Source organism: Salmo salar, chromosome ssa16 (assembly GCF_905237065.1).
Source record: "Salmo salar chromosome ssa16, Ssal_v3.1, whole genome shotgun sequence".
Taxonomy (NCBI): domain Eukaryota; kingdom Metazoa; phylum Chordata; class Actinopteri; order Salmoniformes; family Salmonidae; genus Salmo; species Salmo salar.
Genome location: NC_059457.1, coordinates 63,290,672 through 63,309,385, shown reverse-complemented (window position 1 = coordinate 63,309,385; position 18,714 = coordinate 63,290,672). Strand labels below are relative to the sequence as shown.

The window sequence follows — 18,714 nt, the reverse complement described above, 5'->3', positions numbered from 1 at the left end:
TCCCTATTTTGCAGATTTGAGTAATGGGAGTGAGTGTGTAAAAAAAAGGTGAATCCATGTGTCTATAGATAGGGTTCACAATAAAGCTCCAGTCTCAAAGTCACAACAACTGATTCAAGATCAGAACTAGAATCAATTTACCCACTGCTAGACAGGGGTTGTGATCAATTCCATCTGAACTCCAATTCAGAAATTGAATCGAAAAGTAGTCTTTGAAAATAACAGGATATCAATTGATTAATAGCATATCAATCTCTTCTGAATCAACTGAATTCGAAATGACCTCAATTTGAGATTATGATAACCAAGCTGATGCCGGATCTGTGCTTGTCTATCACAGTCCCCCAGCCACTACCATTAGGCCTCAGTGGAACACCGTGGACTTGAGCAGCTGATCCCAGACCAGTTGTAAGCCCTGGAATGCTGACTCACCGGGCAGAATGGCTGACCCGGAGCTGGAGCCAGAGCGGATGCTGGAGGTGGAGAGGGAGGACCAGTCGTAGGCCGCCTCCGTGCGCTTCATGGCCTCCTGGTAGTTCACATACAGCTGTTTCCCGTACTACACCACCGCCACCGTGGGGGAAAGAGAGAGGTCACAGTTGCTAATTGTTTACATCGAATGTTGTATTTTGGTTGCATGCTTCATGTAAATATATGATTTAATTTTGACCAATCTTGTAAAAAACCATCTTTAGTTTTCGGGGGAAATTAACTAAAAAAACAAGAAGCTTTAAGTTTAGGGGACCCCTTTTGGCTTAAGAGCAAAAGTATATAGCCTCTTTAATAGTCATGTTTAAGAGTGACGAGGAGGTTAAGGTTTACCTTGGCGATACGAATGCCGTTGAACCATTGGTGGAGGGTCCTGACATCATCACAGCACAGATACTTGATGTACTGGGACTTCTTCTGGATCTGGGGGTGCTGAACACACAGAGACATGCGTGTTACCATGACAACACAACAAATGTAGTTTCACTTTGTTCTTTGGAGGAGGAATGGACAATATGGAATGGCCAATCAGGTCCTTCTGCTGTCCAGAAGTTTGATCCCATGGGCTAAAATTGTCATGATCAGTGGTTTCAAGTTTGTATCCATACCTTTTTTACAAGCTGATCATAGCGAAAAAGGAAATACTTCTGCATTTCCCGCTGTGTAAACACATTGCAAATAGGTTCAGGATAACTCCTCCGGAAAAAGTTGGGTAGCTGATATTCAGAGTTTAAATAGCCAAATGGATTACTCACAGGAATCAGGACTAATAAAGCCAATGCAACGGACAGTTTTTTTTTTTTTTTTTTTTTTTACAACCGGTGGGCCTACCACATGAATGGGCATACCTAAAATTCCATTGCGGGCCACATAGTAGGCTACATCCCAGTAAGCATGGACCGACACTCTGTCCGGACCGGACGTGTTTTTTGGGTGTTTTACAAACAGTAGGCCCACCATATATATGGGCATTCCTAAAATTAAATTTCAGGCGACACTGTGGTCTATACCTCAATAAGCACGGACCAACACTGACACCTTTTGGATGTGTTTTTTTGGTCCTGTCCAGACGCCTTTTTTTGTGCAGTCTAGACCAGTCTGGATTTCCACGTACGTTGGTTTTTGGTTTGGAACAAATCATAGATGTCCATGTTCAGATTTTGTCCGGTCTAGACCAGCCTTGATTTGAGCCCAAACATAGACAGCTATAAATTCCGTCTTTTCAACTTTCATTTAGAACCGATTTCAACATCCAGAAAATACATATTTTCAACGTCCGGAAAATACACATTTTCAACATTCATTCAGCACCTAAACGGAACCCAACTTCAACGTCTGGAACACACATATTTTAGACGTCTTCTCAAAGTCATTTTCCTTTCTAGTACTATTCCAGTTTTACTGAGTGCGGCAAATTTTCTGTCTAGGTGTCAGAGCGGCCATGATCGTTCCAGTAAAGACATTGATTCCAAAACCATCCTTGATAATTGCCTTTGTGCCTGTTAGTTTGAATACAGCTAAAGATAGATCAACATTAATAATATAGGAGAGTGGCGCCTTAATACTTATTTTTGGTGTTTTTCAGGGGTTGTGTGCTTTTAAAAAGAAGTGGCGTGGAGACAGGCTGAAAGTGGCTGATGAGTTTGACAAACGATCTTTCCAGTATACAGATCATAATGGCACAGTAATGGTCCTATTAAGTGGACAGGGCATTGGTGTTAGGGCCTCACAGGATGTCATTACCCAGACCACATCCACTCACACAGCCAATCCATCGTAATGGGCTTGTCCAGGTTCACTGCAACATCTCTACTCTAAAAATGTGCCACCCCTTGTCTAAAAATGAGTCCCTAATCAATTCTCCACAAGGAGCAAAAGTGGAGTGTACCAGTAGGTGAAGGGGGGGGGGGGGTTGGCTTACCTTAAGGGCCAGGCAGTAGTCTGTGGGGGCCTTGTACTTGCTGCGGTAGTCCTGGCCGTAGTACACATTAACGTGGTCCAGCTGTAGAAAGCATACCAGGTCCCTGGAGGCCTATATGGAGGGAGAGACATCAATCAATCATATCTGAAGACATGAATCCGATCATAAATTGCAGGGGTACTCAAATATTATTTGAGAAAGTCCGGTCACACAATTTCCTAGGTGGCAAAGGTCCGGATGGATATTGTTGTTTATCGGCATAGCAACAAACCCCCACCTCACAACCCTAAACTGTCCCACCACTCTTTTGCAGTTTTAAAGGTCATTTCCTGCAGTTCTACACATTTTGCCATCGGGCAGATATACCATTTCATAGTTTTTAAGCTCATTTCTTGCAATTCGACACATTTTGCCATGTCTTGTGTGTTGATATGATACCGGAGTGCCTCAACGAAATCAAATGGGGGTCCCCTTGGGGTCGAGGCCCCTGGGAACGTAATTTGGCCATGAAAACTACAAGACTTAGATAGCTGGTTAGACTAAATTGCCTACCTAGCGAACATGGAATAGTTTATTAACTGGACATTTCTTGACAGGTTAAACAGCTTTCTAAGGCAGGGGTTCCAAACCTTTTCACTCTGGGCCCCCCTTCCAACATTGGGGAACATCCCCCCCCGCGCATCTATTTCTATGGGCACAAGCACTGTTCATGACACAAACGGTTCACACCCCTCTTGTTGGTGGAGAGAATTTTGCAACGTTAAAACTTATTTCCTGCAATTCAAACATTGTCATGGGGAGCAAAGACAATTTTGCAGTTTTAAAGTACATTTTCTTGCAATTCTATACATTTTGCCATGTCTAATGTGTATTTATGTGATATTTAGTAACAAGAAAATTACAACAATATCTATGGGCTAAAAAAACTAAATAAAATTGTTAGCTGACATGGGCTAGTTCATCTGGACATTTCTGACAAGTTATAAATAGCTCTCTAAAGTATATCATGACTAACATGACAAGAGGAAGTGATGATACACTACCCAATTTCCACCTTGTGCATTCTACTATTACAATTGAGTTTAAAGCCGGACTGAATTCCTTTTTTTTTTTTGGGAACCAATGCTCTAAGGTCTGTCAGTGAATGACAAGAGGAAAACTGCCCATGCACTACTACATTTCTAAATATTCCTTGTGCCTTCTATTATTGCAACTCTCAATAGCAGTTAAAGTTAAAAGGCCGACCGATTTTCGAAAATGTTTAAATAAATAAATTGTCTGAGGCTTTAGACTAGAGAAGTCTATACGGAGGGAGAGAGAGGAGAGTGAGAGGAGATATACTCAGCAAAAAAAGAAACGTCCCTTTTTCAGGACCCTGTCTTGCAAAGATAATGCTTAAAAATCCAAATAACTTCACAGATCTTCATTGTAAAGGGTTTAAACACCGTTTCCGCATGCTTGCTCAATGAACCATAAACAATTAATGAACATGCACCTGTGGAACGGTCGTTAAGACACTAACAGCTTACAGACGGTAGGCAATTAAGGTCACAGTTATGAAAACGTAGGACACTAAAGAGGCCTTTCTACTGACTCTGAAAAACCCCAAAAGAAAGGCTCCCAGGGTCCCTGCTCATCTGTGTGAACGTGCCTTAGGCATACTGCAAGGAGGCATGAGGACCGCAGATGTGGCCAGGGCAAGAAATTGCAATGTCCGTACTGTGAGACGCCGAAGACAGCGCTACAGGGAGACAGGACAGACAGCTGATCGTCCTCGCAGTGGCAGACCACGTGCAACAACACCTGCACAGGATCGGTACATCCGAACATCACACCTGCGGGACAGGTACAGGATGGCAGCAACAACAACTGCCCGAGTTACACCAGGAACGCACAATCCCTCCATCAGTGCTCAGACTGTCTGCAATAGGCTGAGAGAGGCTGGACTGAGGGTTTGTAGGCCTGTTGTAAGGCAGGTCCTCACCAGACATCACCAGCAACAACATCGCCTATGGGCACAAACCCCACCGTCGCTGGACCAGACAGGATGGGCAAAAAGTGCTCTTCACTGACGAGTCGCGGTTTTGTCTCACCAGGGGTGATGGTCGGATTTGCGTTTATCGTCGAAGGAATGAGCGTTACACCGAGGCCTGTACTCTGGAGCGGGATCGATTTGGAGGTGGAGGGTCCATCATGGTCTGGGGCGGTGTGTCACAGCATCATCAGACTGAGATTTTTGTCATTGCAGGCAATCTCAACGCTGTGCGTTACAAGGAAGACATCCTCATCCCTCATGTGGTACCCTTCCTGCAGGCTCATCCTGAGATGACCGTCCAGCATGACAATGCCACCAGCCATACTGCTCTTCTGTGCGTGATTTCCTGCAAGACAGGAATGTCAGTGTTCTGCCATGGCCAGCGAAGAGCCCGGATCTCAATCCCATTGAGGACGTCTGGGACCTGTTGAATCGGAGGGTGAGGGCTAGAGCCATTCTCCCCAGAAATGTCCGGGAACTTGCAGGTGCCATGGTGGAAGAGTGGGGTAACATCTCACCGCAAGAAGTGGCAAATCTGGTGCAGTCCATGAGGAGGAAATGCACTGCAGTACTTAATGCAGCTGGTGGCCACACCAGATACTGACTGTTACTTTTGATTTTGACCCCCCCCTTTGCTCAGGGACACATTATTCCATTTCTGTTAGTCATATGTCTGTGGAACTTGTTCAGTTTATGTCTCAGTTGTTGAATCTTGTTATGTTCATACAAATATTTACACATGCTAAGTTTGCTGAAAATAAACGCACTTGACAGTGAGAGGACGTTTCTTTTTTTGCTGAGTTTATATTGACATGTCATTTATTATATGATACTGGTTACAGACTGGCCAAGGCCCATGCCTAGAGGACAAACTGGTTTGTTAAATTAATACCTTAAGTAGAGGTTGAAATACGCACTGTTTGGCCATCACACAGTGACAGGCTTTTAGTGTTGTGTGTGTGTGTGTGTGTGTTGCAACAACTCAACGTGACAAATCTTACCAGATTTCTGGTTCACTCACTGCATAATTAACACACCACAAGGTGGCATTGTATATACATAAAAAAGGAGACAACTGATGGGATAATCAGAGAGGACATGAAACAGAAAACAGAAACGTGTGGGAGTGGCACAAAAATTAAGGTTTTAACCTCTACTACCCCCCACGCAATGGGAAAACATTTTGAAAAATACAAGTCCAAGGTTTACGTCCGTTTCATGTATTCTGAACACGACCCTGGGTTAAAAGCTAAAGCATATATACACACACACACACACAACACGGGTTGAGAAATATTGGTCTCCGGGGGTAACCAATGACCCATGGTGCAATAGGAGAGGAGGCACGTGCTCAGTCGATCCCTGTGGAGTCCTGTGTCATCATATCCAGAAACAGGAAATACCAGAGAGATGGTGTGGATCTGTTTCTCATTAACTGACAACATGTGAACCGAATACACACAATCAGGGACAGACACAGGGCGAAACACACGTGCACACACACAATCCAATGAAATGTATTTTATAAAGCCCTTTTTTACATCAGCAGTTGTCACAAAGTGCTTATGATTGGCGTATTCAGTGGGTGGCTAACCTTAGCTTTGCCTTTGGGCACGTAGTAGATTCCTGATGCGCGCAGCAGGAAGTATCGTTTCTTCCACGACTTCTTCCCATCATCCTTCAGCCATAGGATTCCCTCTATTTCTGGTACTGAAACCGAGCTGCCACAGAAACACTCCTGCACAGACACATCATCATTATTAGTGTAATCAAGGGGGGGGGGGGCGAGAGAGATGTGTGTGTGTGGTAGAGTGGGAGAGACAGTGTGTGTGTGAGCATGTATGTCTCACCTCTAGTAGGGCCTCTTTATTCCTATCGGCCATTTCAGACGTCTCCTTCCTCCCCAACAAGTAGTTCTGGAAATAAGTGGGGAAGAATAGAGAGAAGGAGAAAGAGGAGAGAAAAGCAAAGGAGAAACAGAGACGAGTTGAAAACAGCAGATCACACTCCCCCAGGCGAGCTGGCTCACCTAGCCTTCTCATGTCCAATGCATTATTCAGTCGTTTATTGCCAGAGTTGTGACCTACTTCTTAAACACACACTCAGGCGCTTAGCAGGCATAAGACGTGTGTGTGTGTGTGCGCGTGTGTGAGTGTGTACTCTACACTAAAGCTGTGCGAGTAGTGTACACACAACACATTGGGAGGGTTTCCTAGTTCCTACCTGGGGGTTCTTGAAGAGGGCATATTTCTCGATGCGCTCGATGAACATCAGTTTGTTATGGCTGTCTCTGGTCCAATTCACTAGGTTCTCCACCAAGTTCTCATGGTCCTCAAAGATCCGCTCTGAGGACAGAAAGAGAGAGGGAGTGTGTGTGAAACATCATTCAATCCGGACCGGATTCAATCCCTGGTCAAAGGTAGTGCACTATAGAAGGAAAAGGGTGTGTGTGACGCAGCTTAAATAACCATGCTGCCTGTACCTAACGCGAGTGCTTCGTCTAGCATTATAAAAGGCTGGGCGCCCATCCCTGCCTCCCTCCATCAGACAGATCCACAGTTACTGAGACACTCTATGGCAGTCTTGAAAACACAAACGGATACAATACTAGCTATTACCTAGACAACACTGATCTCAGTTTAACAGTACTTCCCCAGTATGTTTTGCTCCCTCCCAATACCCCCCCCCCCCAGTATATCCACCAGTATCATCCTCAATATCCCACTTGCCCCCAGTGTCTCTCTCAAGTATCTCCCCTCTCCCCCAGTATATTCCCAGTATCTGTCTGCCAGTATATCCATACCCATTTGCAGCTCGTTGATGGTCTCCACCAGTGACCAGTCAGGGCTGTAGCCACAGTGGGACTTGTCCAGCAGGCTGTCCAGAACCTGTCTGACAGTCTGTCTCTCATCCACCATCATGGTCTTGGAGCTCTCGTCCGACATGTGCACCCGGATCACCAGCTGAGGAGGAGGACGAAGAGCGATGAGGAGAAAGAGGAGGCGGAAGAGGTGCAGAATGGTCAGGCTCTTTGTATAGAACAGTTCTCACACTAGCCTGAGTGCCAGTCTGTTTGTGCCACAATGCCAAATCTCTGTCGTCACGAATGTTTGGCTTGAGAATGACGGCAATGGAGTTAGCAAGAACTTAACCTCGTCCACCAGCTGGCTCCCTCTCGGTTGAACTGTCGAGTTTTACAGCGCCTCAGAACAGGACTTGACTGGAAGTCGATGGCAGGAGGGGACTAAACAACCGCTGGGTTTAAATTGGCTGATCTATTAGTCTATCCCCATGTAGCATAACCCTTAAACTCCCCCCTACATTGTGGACTTCAAAGCTCAAGCAGCAGAAGTGAATTAAACAAGTACACGAGTTTGGAAAATCTAAAAGTAACTATCTTATAAATAGTTCACATATAAAAACGTTATACGCCCTAACTCGGAATCAAATTGGGCTTCCCCCAAATAATATGGTCAATGTGATACAATGTTTATTTTGATTGCCGATTTGCCATTTTTCAAAGTCCCATCTAATACAGCTGAAGCAGACTCGCTCCCACCCCTTTCAAGCCCCACTGTGTTGCATAGTGTTACCAGGCTCTATGCACCAGATACTTGAGCCTGGGGACGAGGTCAGCAAGAGCATAAACAGATCTGGGACCAGGCTACTTCATAACATAATTGTTGATATGAAATCAATTTAAAGAGGGATGTTTCCGTGCCCCAAGGACAACTATTGAGGATGTGATTTGAACCGGTGATATGCACCATATGCCACAGTGTGTGGTATGGTGTCACAACATGCTGGTTAAAATGCAGGCTGCACCTGAAATGGCACCCTATTCCCTATATAGTGCACTACTTTTGACCAGAGCCTTTATATAGAGAATAGGGTGCCATTTTGGATGCAACCACAGCGTATTTACCAAGTGGATCTAAAAAGGTCATGGCTCCAGAGATTGAAACAGTATTCAATTGAACTTAGTCCTGTCTTCATGCTGCCATCTATAAAATATATCTAACGTATAAAATGTTTAACCAATTCAGGCCCCTGTTCTGCTGCAGTCCTTGTCTCCTGCGCTGGTTTGATACATTGAATGCATCCCATAGGCTTAACTTTATCTGAGAAGACTGAGACAATATCCCCCTTGTGACAGAACCGGGCTCCCATAGCCCCAGCAGTGTGAGTCTAGGAGGCAGGTAGCCTAGCGGTTAGAGTGGTGGGCTAGTAACCAAAAAGGTTGCTGGTTCAAATACCAGAGCTGACAAGGTGAAAAATCTGTCAATGTGCCTTAGAGCAAGGCACTTAATCCTAATTTGTTCCAGGGGCGCCGTACTTCTATGGCTGACCCTGTAAAAGAACATTTCCCTGCACCTAATCTGGTGTGGCTCAGTTGGTAGAGCATGGTGTGTGCAACGCCAGGGTTGTGGGTTCGATTCCCACGGGGGGCCAGTACAAAAAAAAAGTGTGTGAAATGAAATGTATGCATTCACTACTGTAAGTCGCTCTGGATAAGAGCGTCTGCTAAATGACTCAAATGTAAACGTAATAAAAATGTTTTTGTTGTTGTGTGTACGTGTTTATGAGCGTGTGTGACATGGTAGGGAGCAAAACACAGCAAGCACCCATGGAAGTGCCCAGTAATCCCCTTCCACAGGGACTACAACATCCAATCACTAAGTTAGTAGAGCCGATCAAATAGATCTCTAAACCAAACTGTAGCCAGGAAGCGACTGTGCCCTAGACATGGGCATCCATTGAGTTTGACCTACATCCACAGTCATGGGTTTAGTCCCAAATGGCACCCTGTTCCCTATATAGTGCATTACTTTTGGTCAAAAGTCGTGCACTATATAGGGAATAGTTTGCCATTAGGGACGCTTCCATAGACACCCCCCCCCCAAAAAAAATCCTCCCATTCTAAATCATAGGAGTCCAAATGCTGCCCTCCTAAAAACAAATCTAAAGTCCTAGCCTCTAGCAAAGTGGATGTGCAATCAGTTTCATTGCAATATTCAAGCCTTGCTGCATTTTATATTGCAATTCGGTAATATAGAGTAAATTCAACAATACACACAGTTTCAAAGCAAGACTCACAAAATGTCACATATTTTTCTGTGTTCTATACATTTAACATACTATATCTACAGTGGTGTAAAACACCAACATATTTGAAGAGGGCACAATCTTTGCATGCCAATATCTTGTGCATTTTGTTGAGATCTAACAGCTGGCTCAGTCAGTCAGTATGGGCTGAAATGGTGGGTCTACTCTCTCCATAATGTACTGGGAGAAGAAAAGCACATCACTGTTCAATGGAGCCGTTTCATTCTGAGCAGTTGCACTTCATTCAAGCTCACTCACACTGGTGAAACGGTCCGATGGGCTGAAAATGGTGCCTGGTGTGGCTCACAGAACCAATTCACTGACTGGAACACAGTGCAAAGGACCCCAGTTGTTCACGAAAACAAGACTTGTTTAAATCAACCCAAAGAATAAGTAGTCTTACGGATGCCAGTGCAAAATGTCTGATTGTCTCGCATTCTCCGTCTCTTTCAGACACACACACTGCAATGACCTATTTTTCACAGCACGTCGCTGCATCTCTCTGAATGAAGTTAGTTCATGCAGTGAATCTGAAGCAGTTTCTGGACCTAAGGAAGGCTTTTGATACTGTTAACCATGAGATTCTCATCACAAAATTGTCCAAGTTCAACTTTTCCCCCGATGCCTTGAGATGGATGAAATCATACCTTGAAGGCAGAACTCAGTGTGTCAGAGTGAGCAATGAGCTGTCGCCCACTCTTAGTTATGATGTGGGCGTGCCCCAAGGGTCAATACTGGGGCCCCTCCTGTTCAGCCTGTACATTAATGATCTGCCCTCTGTCTGTACTGGGTCTGAAGTTCAAATGTATGCAGATGATACAGTGATATATGTGCATGCAAAGAGCAAACAACAAGCTACACAAGAACTCACTACTGTAATGGTCCAGGTTACAAAGTGTCTCAGTGACTTGTGTTTGCATCTCAATGTGAAAAAAAAACTGTTTGCATGTTCTTCACAAAGAGGGCAACAGATGCTACTGAGCCAGATGTCTGTGTGTCAGGGGAGAAGCTCCAGGTGGTATCTGATTTTAAGTACCTTGGCATCATACTTGATTCCAACCTCTCTTCTAAAAAGCAGGTGAAAAAGGTAATTCAAATAACCAAATTCAACGTAGCTAATTTCCGATTTATACAAAATTGTTTGACTACAGAGGTAGCAAAACTGTACTTCAAATCTATGATACTCCCCCACTTAACATACTGCTTGACTAGTTGGGCCCAAGCTTGCTGTACAACATTAAAACCTATTCAGTCTGTCTACAAACAGGCTCTCAAAGTGCTTGATAGGAAGCCCAATAGCCATCATTACTGTTACATCCTCAGAAAGCATGAGCTCCTGAGTTGGGAAAATCTTGTGCAATACACCGACGCATGTCTTGTATTCAAGATCCTAAATGGCCTAGCTCCCCCTCCACTCAGTATTTTTGTAAAACAGAAAACCCAAACATATGGCAGCAGATCCACAAGGTCTGCCATGAGAGGTGACTGTATAGTTCCCTTAAGGAAAAGCACCTTTAGTAAATCTGCTTTCTCTGTGAGAGCTTCCCATGTCTGGAATAGACTGCCATCAGACACACATAACTGCACCACATATCACACTTTCACAAAATGCATGAAGACATGGCTGAAGGTCAATCAGATTTGTGAACATAATCCTAGCTGTGTATTGCCGCTTTCCATGTTGTCTGTTGTCTGTAGCTTGTGAGGTGTGGAAACACTGTTGTTTTTATGGATTTGGTCTTGTTGCTTTTTGTTCTATGTTGCTCTGTCTGCATGCTATGTCTTGCTTGTTCTATGTTGCTCTGTTTGTATGCTATGTCTTGCTTGTCCTATGTTGCTCTGTTTGTATGCTATGTCTTGCTTGTCCTATGTTACTCTGCGTGTGCTCACTGCTCAATGATTGTCTATATTGTAATTATTTTTAATAACCTGCCCAGGGGTTGCGGTTGAAAATTAGCCGGCTGGCTAAAACCGGCACTTTTACTGAAACGTTGATTAATGTGCACTGTCCCTGTAAAAATGAAATAAACTCAAATGGAGGAGAGGATCTTCTGGAACTATGTATCACAATGGGAATGTACAGCACATACTGTGGAAAAACAAGTGTAGAAAAACACAGTGTATACTGTGGGTTAGGTCAGAACTAGGGTTGCAAAATTCTGGTAGCTTTCAATAAATTCCCTGGTTTTCCAGAAATCCTGGTTGGAGGTCTTCGGATTTCCTGCTTATTCCCTCCTGATTCCAGAAATCCTCCAACCGGTATTTAGGGAAAACCAGGGAATTTATTGAAAGTTCCAGGAATTTTGCAACCCTAGTCAGAACCTTACCTTTTTGACTTGCGCCTCCTTGATTTTCTCCAGGGCCACTCGGATCTTCTCGGCCTTCACTTTGGCCCCCTGCTCCTCCTACAGACACACAGCAACAGTTAACACACACACACACACACACACACACACACACACACACGCAATGGTCAAACACATACATGCAGAAAAAACCAACAGGAGCCTTTAATACTGAGCCAACCTCATCCTCTATCACCTTCTCCTACTCTTTCCATACCTCTCCTCATCGTAGGGCAGACAGTTCAGTTGATGCTCTCTGAACTCCATTTGCCAGAGTGAGATCAACATATCACTTTCTACCACTCAGTCAGCCAGAGATGCATAAGCGTGTACATGCTGTGCATTCCAGAAATGGCTCTGGAATCGTTTACCTGGCCCCTCCAGCAAGACGCCATCACCTCCATCTCTGGTAGCCACCACAACACAGAACGCGTGTCCTCACACACAGATCAGCCCAACACTTCCGACTCCAACCCAACGGTAGATTGCCCTAAATCACCAGTGCTCCATCGGTAAAAATGGAGAAAAAAAAGCGCTCAAAGATGGCCACTCTTTCATCCCTTTCTCCCCATTATCGTCCTCTCGCTCTTCCTCTCTACTAGAGCAGCAGCCAAGGTGTGGATTTCCCTTTGCTCTCGCTACACGGAGGATGGGAGACAATAGTGGAGGATTCCCCAAACGGCAAGAATCTGCAGATGATATGAAGTTCGGTCCTAAAAGTATCCGTTTCCTCCACAACAAAATAAAAAACCAAAGACACTTACATAGTATATAGAGAAAGCCTAGATACTACAAAAACAAATTGTTTTTCCCGATGTTGGAATGTCACCATTCCAAAATCCCGATCTTGTCCTTCCAAGGCCCTATCGAGTTCAGATGAATAGCGTAAAGCAATGTATTTAAGAAAAGGAAATAGATACTGTTGTAGAGAGCAAGAGCGAAGGTGAGATATTTGTTTAAGTCCTTCAGGAGTAACTGAGACCAATGCAAAGCGACTTCAACCTGCTTCCACTCACAGACTACAGCCAGGAAAGCAAGACCGGAGTATAGTGTGAGAGTACAGGCTCCTTGACACACACACAATCCGGCATACACACACGTACTCTACGCACAAGATGAGCACCACTAACCCCTAACTCAGAGACTGGGAGGCGAGACGCCCCTCCCCCCTCCATCCTTCCATATTTTCTTGTTTCCCCCCCTCTCTCCCCCCTCTCTCTGTGGAACAGCTGCGGAGTCCTGGGAGCGTGCCCAATCGCCAAGCCATAATCCCCATACAAACAGGAGAACCCCTTCACCGGCTGGCGACAGAGAGGACCCCTCTGTCCCGTCACCCAATCAGAATGTGTACCCGCTCTCCTCTCACCAACCAAGGGGACCCGTTCGCCAGACCCTCTTCCCCCTTATCCAATCAGTGCAGGGGTAGCTGACCCCCCCACCCCGACAACAGTAAACAGGGAGTGGTATTAGAGGAGTGGGGCAGTGAATATTTGGAGGAGGGGAGGGTTTGGGGTATTAAGATCCAAGCCTCTTATCTGGGCACCCCCCCCTTGACCCAGACTACCTTTCTGCATGAGTGGCGGTGTAATGCAAGAAACACACTGTTTGGCCAACACGCAGCGACAGGCTTTTAGTGTGGAATGTGTTTGTATGTGTGCGTGTGTGTAAAGGTTCAAAGGACCAATGGAGGATTACAATATGGAGTCAATATGAAGTCAATCCCAGTCACACTGATATCCCTCCTTCTCTACTGTAGGCACTTTCCTACTGCATTTCCGTAGGATTCCATGGAGGCTGAATTCAAAACACGATTTTCTGCTGCGCCTGTAAAAAGCCGATCTCGCTCTTTCCCTTTGAAGTTTTACCCTCTTTCCCTCTCTCTTGTTCCCCTCCCTCTCGCCCTCTCCCTCATCATCCCTCTGTACTTCGTTGTTCTATTCTGACTCATGAAGCAGGGGAGAAGGGATAGTGTGGTGAAACTGCAATCTATTCTCCCTTTCTTTCCCTCGCTCTTTCTCGCTCTATTTCTCGCTCTCGCCGTCTCTGTGTAAAAGTGCAGTGTAACACTGACATACAAACCCTCCCCTTGCCACAAACACCTCAGGCACTCTCTCTCTCACTTCTCCCTCTAAACCCATTTGCATGGCGTTCTGAATACAGACATGGACAGACGGTTAAAAACAGCTCATAAATAGCCTTGTGCAACATGGGACTATGATAACTCCATAATTAGTCAATTAAATCATATGGCCCCAAGTCCTAGCCATGAAATTTTGCGTTTGTATGCGTGTTTAATAATTTGAGATACTATGTCAGAAGACATACAGATGTGTGCATCCTCCTACCCACAATCCTCCAGTGTTGGCATCCATAATATTCGAATGAGCAGCAATACAGGAAGCGTCCCCTGAGAATGACTGCATAATTACGTTCCCGTACATTATGATAGTTTAGGCCTTCGGCATAAATTAAAAAGTGCTTGACGAATTTGTTTTGGGTCTTTTGTGTAGAGATAATTGTTTATTAACAGATGTATTAATATGTCAGATGGCCTTGGCTAGCGTTTGCGCTAATCATGGAATGCTGAAAACAAACGCTCTTGGGTCTGTGCCTCTAAAACAATGTTGAAGCGTCACAAGAGATAGATTTGTCAAAATGTTGTAATTTACAACATTGACAGAAATACGGTACATCTCCATACTTCACCCTGGAACACAGTTCTCTATCGCTACTGCTCCCTGTGTATCCCAGGACGATCACTTGGCTCAGCGGATTTGGTTTTTGAAGGCAAAATAAATCATGATCGAAAGTGGCCAACTTTACAATCCACCAAAGACAACATCTGACACACAACCATCAAACAAATGCCAAGAATGTACTTTACTCTGCAAAGCTGTGGGAGGGAGGGGAGAAGGGGTTCTAGATTAAAGATGATGGATAAATAAACACACATGATAGAGAGAGAAAAAGAGAGTGAAGGAATAGTGGAGCACCGAGAGGGGGAGAGAGCAACCCTCTTTTCTAACCCGAAAGAGGATTAGGCGATTCAAATGAAACAGGCCAGCCATTTCTGAGACAAATATCTTAAACAACATACTACACTGCTCCTTATTTTCTTCATGGAAATTTCCCTCAGTGTCGTTTCACTGCACCAGACCAGTCAGTAATCTATAAATGACTGGGCTTGTTATTTCTCTTTAGCTTTGGAGAGGAGGGTCAGGTCAAATCCATTGACGTTTTCAGCTAAGTAGCCTTTTAACAACCACGAGGAGGAAAACATGTATAAGTCTTGGCTCCTGTTAGTTTCAGAATCATGCTTACCATACCAGACAGGGTTGGGGTCAATTCCATGAACATTATCTAAATTCAGTAAGAAACAATAAAGAACATCGAATTGGAATTTCTGTTAACTTCCTGTATTGATCTAATTGAAATGGAATCGACACCAACCTTGATACCAGTGTTTCTCAACCTTTTTTGGACCAGGGGGCTGCAAGCTACTGTTTACGTAAAATGACCATTCTTCCCTGGTTGACCACTTCCATTAAACCGAGCACTGGAAAGTTGACAGAATCAGTGTCAGACTGGTAAGCGACATCCCAAGGATCAGACCCGGCCCGTGGACCGCAGGTTGAGGAACACTGGTTTATACCATAGCATTAGTGGCTCACACATCAAAGACTTCATAATACAAAAGGGAGCGTTACACACACATCCAGCTCCATTTCTCTAAGCTCAGGCACATATCAACCAGAGTCGACGCACAACAGGCATGCAGTCATGCTCCAGACCTAGTGCAACTGAACGCAGCCCATATGTATGGGGTTATTATAAACAACACTCCAGATTCGGGTCAAACGCACGTCAAGTACTTTCAAATTCTATTCAGGAAAAAGTATGGTCAGTAGGTGTGCTTGATTTAGCTTGGAATTTGCACTTTTGGGATTATGTTGGTTCTATTGTCCCAGGCAAATCAAGTCAAGAACATTTGAAAGTATTTTACATAAGTGTATATGACCCAGGTCTGTCTGCAAGACTGTCATGACAGTGAAGTTAGATAGAGTGCAAAACTGTACTGAGCCGCAGTGCCAGTTACCTACCCTCCATTTCTTTCCCCCTACTAGAGGAAAGGAGTGCAGGGAATCAAATGGACACATCAGCAAAGGGAGAAACACGAGAAAAAAATGGACAAAGGAGGTATATATGCAGGGGCTGCATACAGGAGAAAGGCGAGAAAAAAAAAGCAACGGAAGGATGGGATAGAAGTAAAACGAGCCAAATCAGGTCAATCGAGCATTGTGAGTGGGTGTTGGCACTGTGGGAGGAGCTTAGGGAGATGGTAAAGAAGTGTAGTTCAATCACAAGCAAGCATAAGCAAGCGAATGAGGTGTCACCTTGGTCAGCAGGTGAGAAGGCTTTCCTGCAATGCTTTTCAGAATGAGGGACGTTTCTCTGTCCAGATAAGAGTGCTTGGTGGCGCAGAGGTGAGGAGAGAAACAGATAAGACAGTCAGGGCAATGATTCTCAATGGCTCATTAAAAATGCTTTTGAAGGGTGGGGGGGGGGTTAAAGTGTGGAAGCAAGAGGGGTCCGAAAGATGGAGCATTGATTGTGGTGGTAGTCATATTAGATCGCTGTGGATGGGGAAGAGAGACAATTTATCAAAAGCACATTTTCTAAAGATGATACTGCTGTGATTACTGAAGGTGATTACTAATACTCACCTGTACACAATCACACACCTACTGTAACTACATACAGGTCTTGCTTAGTCTCCAACACATGCACACATACCGACGCACATGCGCACACACACACACACACACACACACACACTTACAGTGTCCAGATCCACTTCACCCTCCCGTGAGGTGAAGTCAAGCTGCCGTCTGGCCGGCTTAACATTGGCCCGTCGCAGTAGTGAGGCATGCTGGGAAACGGGGAGGTGCATTATGGGTGCAGAGAGGATGCAAACACACACACAGTAATCATGCAAGAGGACGGGGAAGGTGCACTTTACTCAAGGAGGCGTTAAGTTCTCTTTCTCTATTTAAAATGTTCACATTTTCCTTTCAACACCTTACCTTCCACCTCTTCAATCTCTCCATCACATACTGATTCTATATGTGGTCATGTGTGGCGCTAGCAATGCCAGGCTGTGGGTTCAATTAGTGATACCGTACTACATACTGTATGTATGCATGCACTGTACTGTTAGTCGCTTTGGATAAAAGCCTCTGCTAAGTGGCAAATATATTTCCTCCTTTCCATCTCGTTAACCTAAACTAAGTTCCCGTACTTAAGTCAAGCAGGTTGAGTTTACAGCAAAACGGGTACAGTAGATACATTGTAATCCATATCACACATGCAGACTTCAGTGATTACAATGCATTCACTCACTGTACTGCAAATACCACACTTTCCAATGCGTAGTATACACACACACACACAACATTGTGTGTTACACAGATAGCAAACAAATGTAATAGAATGAGTTGTACGGTGCACACTTGACATGCAGTTGGGACTTAAAACATCATGCAGTGGGAGTGTACCATGCAGGGAACTAGAGAGGGTGGTTTCGAGAGGATGTGCGTACACACGCACACACATTCATCATCATACCATTCATCATCATACCATTCATCATCATTCATCATGTTTGAACAAACAAACCACAGCAGCAGTTTATTTCCCCCCTAACCAAACAGCCTTTCACTGTCATAACTCAGATAGCCAGCCCACCCACTTAGTCTGAATAAAGGAAGTCCCACAATGCCCCATTAGCGGCAATCATTACCCTGCCCAAACTAAAAGCCTGTACATGAAAAAGGGCTTTTGATAAGCTGAGATAACTGGGCCTAGTTTGCAGGCTGACTCTCATACAGATGACAGAGGATAGAAATGAACAAACTATCAGTGGTAATAATGTTTCACTAAGAGATATTGCTATTCATGGTACATCTTAGTTTTTAGGAAACAATTGGGAAAACAGGATTGTGAAGATTGGAGTGTGTGTATGAGTGTGTGTGCCTTACCTCAGTACTGGCCGGGCCCTGTGGCGGCTGGGGGCCTTGTGAACCCCCTTCCTGCTCGGGCCCTCCTACTGTCCTAGACAGCACCTTGTCGATATCCAGAGAGTCCATGCTGGACGCGGATGCAGAATTAACGCTGGACCTTGAGGAGTGGCCCCCTGCCTCGTGTTCACTAACCGTGCCCACCGAGCCCGTCCTCCGGTGCTGCGAGGACGAGGAACCTGCCGAGGGGCGCCGGAGGGTGGTCGAGGAGTAGGAGGAAGAAGTCTGGTGCGCCGCCTCGTCCATGCTGAGTGACGCCTGCTCCAACTGGGCCGTGATGTCGTCCAGCGAGAAGTTAGATGCAGACGGGCGCCCGTGGGAGTTGGAGCTGCCCCCTCGGACGGTGGAGGCTGGTGACGCCCGGGTACTACTGCTGGTGCTGCCCCCGCTGCTACCCCCCCCACCGCTACCAGTTTGCTTGACACTGGCGCTGCGACCCCCCGGGCATCGCTGTTGACATTTAGCCTGGCGGGCGGTGCCGGTGTTGGGCTTGCCGATGGTGCTGAGCTCCTGTTCTATGGAACACAGGTCAGCCATCAGGGCATCCAGGTCTACGGTCTCTGTCGTCTGGTTCAGAGCCTCTGTAAGGAGGGGGAAAAGGGAGTGTGAATCCACGTTATTTTGTACACACACACACACACACACACACACAAAACAGAAGCTAAAATATAGATTTCAAGTGTGACGGTTGAAAAGGTACTTTTGCACAGCAGTAAAGCAATGGCGGTATGGGTCACACAG

The 18,714-nt window shown here is 45.2% G+C and overlaps 1 pseudogene; it reads right to left on the bottom strand.

Annotated features, from left to right (window-relative positions):
• LOC106574363 (ras-associated and pleckstrin homology domains-containing protein 1-like) overlaps nucleotides 1–18,714 on the bottom strand; it is an 83,448-nt pseudogene that overhangs the window by 9,921 nt on the left and 54,813 nt on the right.